The sequence below is a fragment of the Paramormyrops kingsleyae genome, chromosome 5, assembly GCF_048594095.1.
Source record: "Paramormyrops kingsleyae isolate MSU_618 chromosome 5, PKINGS_0.4, whole genome shotgun sequence".
Lineage (NCBI taxonomy): Eukaryota > Metazoa > Chordata > Actinopteri > Osteoglossiformes > Mormyridae > Paramormyrops > Paramormyrops kingsleyae.
Window position 1 is genome coordinate 26,185,284 of NC_132801.1, and position 8,733 is coordinate 26,194,016.

The following is an 8,733-nucleotide window of genomic DNA, read 5'->3' on the forward strand; positions in this document are numbered from 1 at the left end:
CCTAGAGGTTGTGGCGAATTAATTCACTTAAAGACCTAGGAGAGGTGTAGTCCTAATTGAAAACGATAACTGACTTTAATTGCTTCAGTACAATAACTGGTTATATTGATAAGAACACAAATTGAAATTGAGTTATCAATTTACTATTTTTTAATATTATTGCTTTTGGGTGGGAGACAGAGTATGTGGGGCTTCACACATACAGCGGGGGGAGCCAAGCAGGGCCTGGGGGCCACAGCGAAAATTAAATGACCCTTTATTTGCCATTTACACATTATCCTGTACTTTGGAATGCTTCCCTTTGCCTGCCAATCTTACTCCCCAGGAGAGACTCGTACAGCCAGCATGCAGATCCCCTGGAGCTGAGGGTCAGGGGCCTTGCTGAAGGGCCCACAGACATGTGACTATTCTGGCAAGGATCAAACTAGTGATCTTCTGATCAGGGGCATGGATGCTCTCCCCACAGAGCCCCTGGGGAAGCAGGGGTGGACCGTTCCTGCAGGCACCACAAACCCGGGTCGATGCGTGGAGCAGACGGGGCAAGTCCCACTTCTGGGTCCCTCTGCCAAAAATTTGTATAATACACGGTCCCCCTCCATGGAGGGTGTATCAGGTACTGAACTTATAAGAACAGATACTACATTTGATCTTACCCAAAAGGCCGAGAAAATCCTGACCTTTCTGAAATCTCCATCATTAAAGCTATAAGACATGATGCTATCTATTGATGGCTCTGTCTGTATGTAGCATCAATACTGGAATAGCCTGCTGGCAGTCTGGTAAACAGCTGTGTTTATGAGTCACTATTGATTATCATATATCGTCGGTGACACAGTCCTGGTTTTCATAGTTTTTGCATCAGCTGCTGGAGGAGAAACAGGCCATTAAAGTAACAAATTTTCCCATCTTGCAAAATCCAGCTCCATCTTGATTCAATTTGTCCACCTCGGGCCCCAGCAGCCCCCACCCACCAGTGCGCTTCCAAGGAGCTGAGCATTGTCCCCCCCCCCCCCATCCCACCCGTCCGCCCTGGCACTTGGCTCCTGACTGCATTCCCAGCTCTTGGCAAATCCGCTCCACGTCTGAAGGGAACCACCATCCCCTATTCATGGAGTGCCTTCCTGTCACGGGGAGGGGCTTCCTGCTGCGAGCCGGGGGGGGGGGGGGGGGGGGGGGGCTTTGAAGCATCCCATCCAGCGCACTCCCCAGGGAATTCTCAGGATCAGCTGTGTCCAGCCGGGGCCGGATCTGTCAAGGACTTCCTGCAACAACAAACAAACACTTACGTTTGCCCTGGAAAGCCGCAAGGACAGACTGATGTTTTATCCATTGCGTCCAAAGCATCGCACTCAACACACATACATCACAGGCACATTTTGGAAGGATTCTATCATTTTCTGCCACTTTGACATCAGCCTTCTTTAAAAAGAAAAAAGACAGAAAAGTATGATGCTGTTTAAACCCAGAAGCATCACATCCTGCTTTCACTCCTACAGGACACGCTGGAGTTTGTCTGTTTGGATCATACATTTTCAGTGGTGCAGAAAGATGGTAATGTATTCATCTACCTGATATGTGATGTTCACCAGGAACCCAGAAGACGCTCCTGGTGATATATAGACTCTGGAGAGACTTTATATTTATACCTTTAGTTGTCAATTATTGGGCATCCTTAAAATATCTAATAAATTGTTAAGACTAAATTTATGCACAAAATTCATAAAGCTCAGGCAGATAAAGTGAAAACCAGACACAGCTGCGGAGAAGTGGACTGCCTAGTTCTATCAAAATGAATTTGAAAGATAGCTCGTTAACGCAATACTGTGCGCCTTGCCGCTGGTACACTGTGTGTTGGGTTACCAAGGTGACGTTTGCCGCACTTCTGCATATTTCCACATTCTCATTTGTGACAGTGGGGCTTCCACAAGGCCCCACGCACCGTACGGTTCAGCTTGATTTGTGCCAAGTCGTTACTACATGGAAAAATACAACAGAACTTTCCCCCCCAAGAGAAGGACATGAATTTGTGCTATTCTCTTGCTTATGCAATTTGGTGTGCGTGTGGTTTTGTTTACATGAACAGTGCAGTTATAAACCTGGTAAAAACAGAGTCATTATCAGGATGATTATATTCTGAGAGCCTGCAGAAGTGTCCCGGAGAGTTAAACTATAATTTACATCTGTTTGCATTCAGGACTGACTACAAAAATATCATGAATAGACTGATGGCTGGTGTTTATATGCCCTAAGAGGAAGCGATGTGTACAAACTTCACCATTGTCTCATCTTTGATAAATGACTCTCTATCCACCGTGGCCACCTGCTTGACACCAGGACATTCACCTTCACGTTCCTTCAGCTCCAACGCTTTGCAGATCCAGCAAAGGACCCAAGTCTGTCACTGCGCATGTTTAATTACAGTGTGCGAATTTCAGGAGGATACATTACTGTCAAAGGTCTTAGGCAATCAAGGAAAAAAAATGTTTAAATGATCTTCGTGTCAGTGTAAGACCACAATATTATGTCTGTCATAGTGTGCCAGCGTAGCCATTTCAAAACCTCTCCTAAATCAGCCCAGTATCTGCAGCAACCGTCCAATAAACTTTCTGACTTGACCACCAGCACACCTTGGTTGTTGAATGGATGCCCCATTAAGTTATTTAACTAATTAAGTGGTCAAGAAAGCTGATGGTGAAACTTAATGAATAAAAATAATGGCTGAATAGAGGTTTGGGAACAGAAGCGGTGTTCATCTAGCCATCAAAAATATGAGCAACTTTTTGGAGCACAAAAGAAATGTATTTTTTATTGTTACTGTTAAATTCCATATGTTAAATTCTGTTTGTTTCTGAGGAAATATACATTTACTACCCAGATAAATAGCCTTATACATTTCCTTTGACTGCCTAAGACTTACACAGTACTGTGAAGGCCAAGAACAGCGAGAACTTTATAAAAACAAAGCAACAATGGCAGGGATGTGGCGGAGCTGAGGCTGAGCGGTGACTGGGGAGGGGGAGCTGGCCCGCTGACTTCCTACATAGTGAGTCACTCAAAAACGACAGCAAGAAAAGCTCCAGATGTCAGGAGGAGGCCTGGTCCAGGGCCTGTCGGTGGCCGCGAGGGCTTTGTCTACCTGCCCTGCTAAAGCCATCAGTGCTTCCCCACGGCGCGGCCGGTGCGGCGGCCTGGAGAATTCCCGGAAGCATCCACGGTGGCCTATGGCGTTTCCCGAAGGCGCTCCATGGCAGGGTTTTCCGTAATTGTGCAAGATGCCGCTCCTGAAGGGGGGGGGGGGGGGAGGGATTTAAATTCTCTGTAGTGTGGGAATCAGCACTGGAGGGAGTCCTTTGACCCAGTGTCCGCTGTGGATGTTTTTCCCTCTTCAGGGGTTTTCCCTCTCCTCCTATCTATCCATCCAACCACACTTACTTAATATTGGGTCATGGGGCAGCCTGTGGCAGCATAGGACCTCCCTGCATGGGATGTCAATCCAATACAGGGCACATGGGCACACATAGACACTACAGGCAATCTACCGACGCTTATTAGCATAACTGTGTGTCACTGGACAACGGGAGGGAACTCATACGGCACTGGCAGAGCACTGAACCTCCACACATAGGGATCCAAGGCAGGATTCGAAGCCCTAACACCACAGGCTTGGGTCAATGACACTACCCTGCTATCTACTGGGGCTCCACACCACCACGCCCCCATGTGGCACTCTGTATGTACTGCATAGCAGCGCATGCATGGAGCACCTAAGTCCTGTGACCTAAGATCTGCCTCATCCACATGTATTTACTTAGCAGTTGCAGCAGTTTTCCTTCCTGCTTCTGTTATTAAACAGCGTGACCGAGCTGAGACAGTAGAAACCTACGACTATTAGGTTCATTACCAATGAAAATATAATCTGAAACCTTCCCTAGTTAGAATACATCAGGAAGTGGTCATTTACACCCCCAAGAGGTGCCGAGGTGAAATGGCCAATCAGAGCACTGCACTGCTGGAAGGCCAGTGTTCGCAGGCTGCCGTTACATCTCGTCACCTTGCAGTAAACGCGTGTGAGGTTGTTGCGAAACCCCTCGCGCAAGCGAGCTTGGCTGCCTCTCCTCCCTGAGACAACACTGCTCTGAAGCCCAGAACAGCCAGCCACCAGATCTGGCCCCTGCAGCAGTAATAGAGAGCTGCAAATCTGAGCCCTGCTGGGTACGTCACTTAAGGAAAAAAGAACCTCAGCACATTGCATGTATCAAGATTATACTAATATAACAAAGCAGGGGGGGGGGTCTCGGGGGAAGACTCTTATGCTGAAAATCAATGTTACGCATCATATCATCATATATTTCTGATAACCAATAATTACCAAATATATATAGAAAAGGCAAAAAAAGAAAAAAAAAATCCATCTAATACAAAGGTGCTTTTTGTCCAGTTTGCAAAACTGGTATAGAAATATTGCAGGTTGTGGGTTCTAATCCCACGTCTGCTCCATGTGTTGAGTGTGCATGTTCTTCCAGTGTTGTGTGACTTTCTTCTTGCAGTCCAATGCCAGTGCATTTCTGGGAATTGTGTTCTCTGAATTGCTGACAGTCTATATGCATGGCGGTGACCCATCGTGCCCCATGGGGTGCATCCCTGCTCAGTGCTGCCTGGGGTAGGCCCCGACCCCAACCCTCCTCAAGATAAGAAGTTGGAATATTTTCATTTAGTGTGTATGACTAGAAATGTGATCGAAGTTCTCTGGATCAATTTCTAAGAGGGGATTAAGTATAGGACTGGAATTATTCAGTAAAATATCCAGTTATATAGAAGGATTAAGTTCACCATGCATATAAAATACTCGTTTTTGCTTGCACTAACATTCACAAATATTATTCTGGAATGAAGCCCTGAAATAACATTTTCTCAGTAACTGGTAATTTTAAGAATATAGTGAGTGCAGACAGATACAAATCATAACCAAACATACAGTGGGATTGTTATGAAAAAGATTACGAATACCTTGCCATTTACATTCCGTTACCTACATGTGTGCTCCAATGACTTAAGAGATTATGGCACTCTGAAGTCCTCTGAGTGAAGGCTGAGCTTACAAACGAATACAGTACTTTCCTCTGTATTTTTAATGCAGTTCTTTTGGGCTTTAAATGTCTGTAAGTCGTGAAATGAAGAGTTACAACGTTAAGGGCCTTATTGTGAAGCACACTCGTGATATCAGACTTGGTCACTGCCGTTGTGGGACTTTGCACGCAAGTTTTTCCACTCATCTGTACTCCACCAAACTTCAAGTAATGTGACAAATAAAATGATTTTACCTGATATACCGATATCACCGACAGATATCATATTGTAAGGCTTTGCGAGCAAACGCACACTTGAAAGTACGAACTGAAGTTTGCGACAGCAATTAACATGCAATGTTGCCCTCTGGTGGAAACAATTATCAAATACCTTTATACTGAACAAGCGGAACTAAGGCTTGTCCACAAAAAGTAATGACTGAGGTTATATGTCATAACGCAGTACAACTTACTTGTTTTGGACCATTTTGGTTACACAGGTCTTACTAGTCTTGTCTTATTATCCTTCCTTAGGCTACCTGAAAATCCTGGTACACGTTGTGAAAACGGGCGATGATCAGTCTCATTTTTTCTTCTCATTTCTACCTGTTATACTCCAATCCTGTGATGAGTCACAAACCCCATCACAGGTCCCTGGATAAACCCACGGCTGCTTGGCTAATTGGTGCCGATTCCCTAGATCGTAACGTTGGTCAAAAGCGCCCTTGTCTCAGTTCCGCTCTCAGACACTCAGTCACCAGTAGATGTCGCTGTATAACAGTTCAATCTTCCTACAGTAAGTGCGAAACATTGATCCATTTCTGCAAGCTACATTGTTTGACTCGTCTCCGGGATGTAATCTGGATCGGTAACACTTGATTTGACGGAGCACAAAAACTTATTAATAACTCAGTTAAGTACAAATCATAAACAAATCATGAACATAAATAGTCGTTACTTAAGACAAAATAAGCCTCATGATCTCATGATTCATCAATGATGAACAAACATGAGATCAGTATTTCACTTGTGTTATTCATTACTTGTTCCTGCAGTAGTTCACAAGGATTTACAGAATTAACAAGTATAGTAAAATATAACTGCTTGAGATAAAACATGCGTCACAAATTATTAATAATGTATTAAGATTAGGTCAGTATGTTAATAACATTTAGTTTGCGGTTAATGTGGCTGAAACATAAGTAGTAGCATAATGCTGTATCATTTGTGTCCCATCGAGTAAAGTATTATCCCTGGATCTCCTCTGATGGATGCATGTTTTTTGTCTGTTTTAGACAAACATCCCACTGTACTGTAGTTATATTGATTTCAGGGAGGAGGGCAGATAATAGATAACTGGGGGAGTGGTCCCAGGATAGGGCACCAACCAATCACAGGGCACATTCAAACACAGCGGCGGAACAACTGCACACTGGATCTTGGGGCAAAAATGGACCATGCCCCCCCCCCCCCCTTTCCAAATTTACACCTAGGGCCTGCCTACACCAATTGTAGCAGTTGTAGATGATGAAATTTAAGTAGCAGCTAGATATCATACCCATCATGCACTGCAGTAGTTAGCGAATTCCACAAACATGTTTTTTTCCTTAAATACATGCCTCAACAACATAGTTTGACTACAAAACATTACAAACTATTACATTTAAAATTGTTTTAAGTATTGCACCAAATATTTTTTCTGTTATGACTCCCACCATAATGAGATTGTATACATAAAAATGAGAGATATAAAAGTAATATGTCAAGAAGTTGCTGGTATCTTTGTGACATTAGTGTCTTAAGTGTTGCTAATGCTTCCATGTCAGATTTGCAGTAAATGACGTGCCCTGCGCCTTTACCCATGTCACTTAAGTTTCATACAGTGATGACGTTATCACAGCCTCGAAATTACTTTACTGATGAGTAAAATTGATGAAGACAAGGTTCCCAGCAGGAAAGGCTCAAACCCTGAGCAAATTTTTTAGTGCCGAACCAATGGACAGGTTGGAAGTTTCCACCCAACTTGAAAACAGCTGCAGCTTTGGCCTCCAACTGCAGCTCAATTTAGTGTCTTTTTTATGGTAATAAGTGATCTTCCTAATAGCTCTGACTTAGACATGCTAGAAGAGTTGTGTGTAAGGGTTGCCCTGCTAATACAATTTCATGAAAATAATAGAGTAATTGCCACGCTAATTTGTGCTATGGTTAAATTACAAGCATGCTATAGGGTGTCATTAGAGATTTTGGGCCCCAGGAAAGCATACCATATCGGGCCCCTAACCCAGACCAATCATATGATGTTCCCCTGTGCTCAGGGGCCCTTGGAATCGTCCTAAGTGTCGTCGTCCCCCCCCCCCCCCCCCTTTACAGCTCCCAGAATATCAGATAATATGGATATACTTATGGCCTTCTGGGCTGGCTTTATTGTGAATAATATAAAATCCTGTCTATCATTATCCAAAGCTGGAGCTGCAGCCTGGATTCTGGAGGAACTTGAAGCTGTTGTTTAGCTCAGCAAAGCACCCATGTGTGCATGATCCCAGTCAGAAGTCTTGGAAGGTGTGTGAGTTTGGATAACGCAGCTTCCAGTACATAGACTCTGCCAATGCCTGCAGTCCTGTTTTTAGCATTCATTTCCTGCTTCGGCTGTAGCTCTTCTCATGCTGCTTCTGCATTCACTCAAAGTGAAGATGCAGATCAAGGGAAGGAGATTCAGTCCATCTTTATGTATTGTGCTGTGACACCCCTCCAGTTTCCATCACCACTTACACAGGCTCAGGTCAAGGTCAACCAGGGGCCTATTCCAAGAAGTACAGGGCACCCAGGGCACAGGGCAGGACGCTAGTTCAACCTGCTCATGGGAGTTTTACTTACATATAAATGTTATGAGGGCAGAACGAAAAATGATTGGTTCAGAGAGATAACCAATCAGGTGTCTTGGTCCTGCCTTCTCTAGTTGCTTGGACCCACCTCATCTACCACTTGATTGGATGTCTCTCGCACAAGCGTTCATCAACGGGGTCACACCCACAAGCAGACGCATAAGCTGTGTCCCATTTCAGGGTCTGCCACCTTTTAAGGCAGCATTGGAAGGCCACATGTGTCACAGCAGTGCGACAAGGCCGTCCCATTTCAAGAGAGGTGTCCTCCTTTTGCCAGGCCATGAAGGATACCCCCGATGGATCATTTGTGGCCCAACCTATCCCAAAGTTCATTGCGCAGATTTTTAGAAGGACACAGCCTATAAAGGTTACGCCGACAACATCCTTCGAAGGATACAGCCCCTGAATTGTGACGCAGCTACAGATTTAAGTGATCACAAGTCTTTGGACTGTGAGAGGAAACTGGAGTACTTTGAGGAGACCCACACTATTACACATTACAGACTAATAAGAGCTGGGGACAGGAATCAAGCCTGCATTCTTGGAGGTGTGAGGTCACAGTGCTAATCACTGAGCCACTGTGCTCCCTCGTGTTGTCATTTAATAAGTCAAAGTAATATAAACAATATTGAAGTCGAGCATATACACAATTTCATGTAGAAATTAGCTTCCTTATTTCTGTACATCATAAAACCTACAGCCACCCTTTCTTCAGAACACACCGCAAATATTTCCAGTCTAGCAAATTGTTATGTCTGAAATATATTATTGACATGTGTAGCTGA

At 44.3% G+C, this 8,733-nt stretch overlaps 1 non-coding gene across 1 annotated transcript; it reads right to left on the reverse strand.

Annotated features, from left to right (window-relative positions):
* Nucleotides 1-480: 480 nt before the first annotated feature.
* LOC111845181 (U2 spliceosomal RNA) lies at nucleotides 481-671 on the reverse strand. The gene has a single exon (XR_002838565.2). It is a non-coding gene; the product is annotated as a U2 spliceosomal RNA (small nuclear RNA).
* Nucleotides 672-8,733: the final 8,062 nt, after the last annotated feature.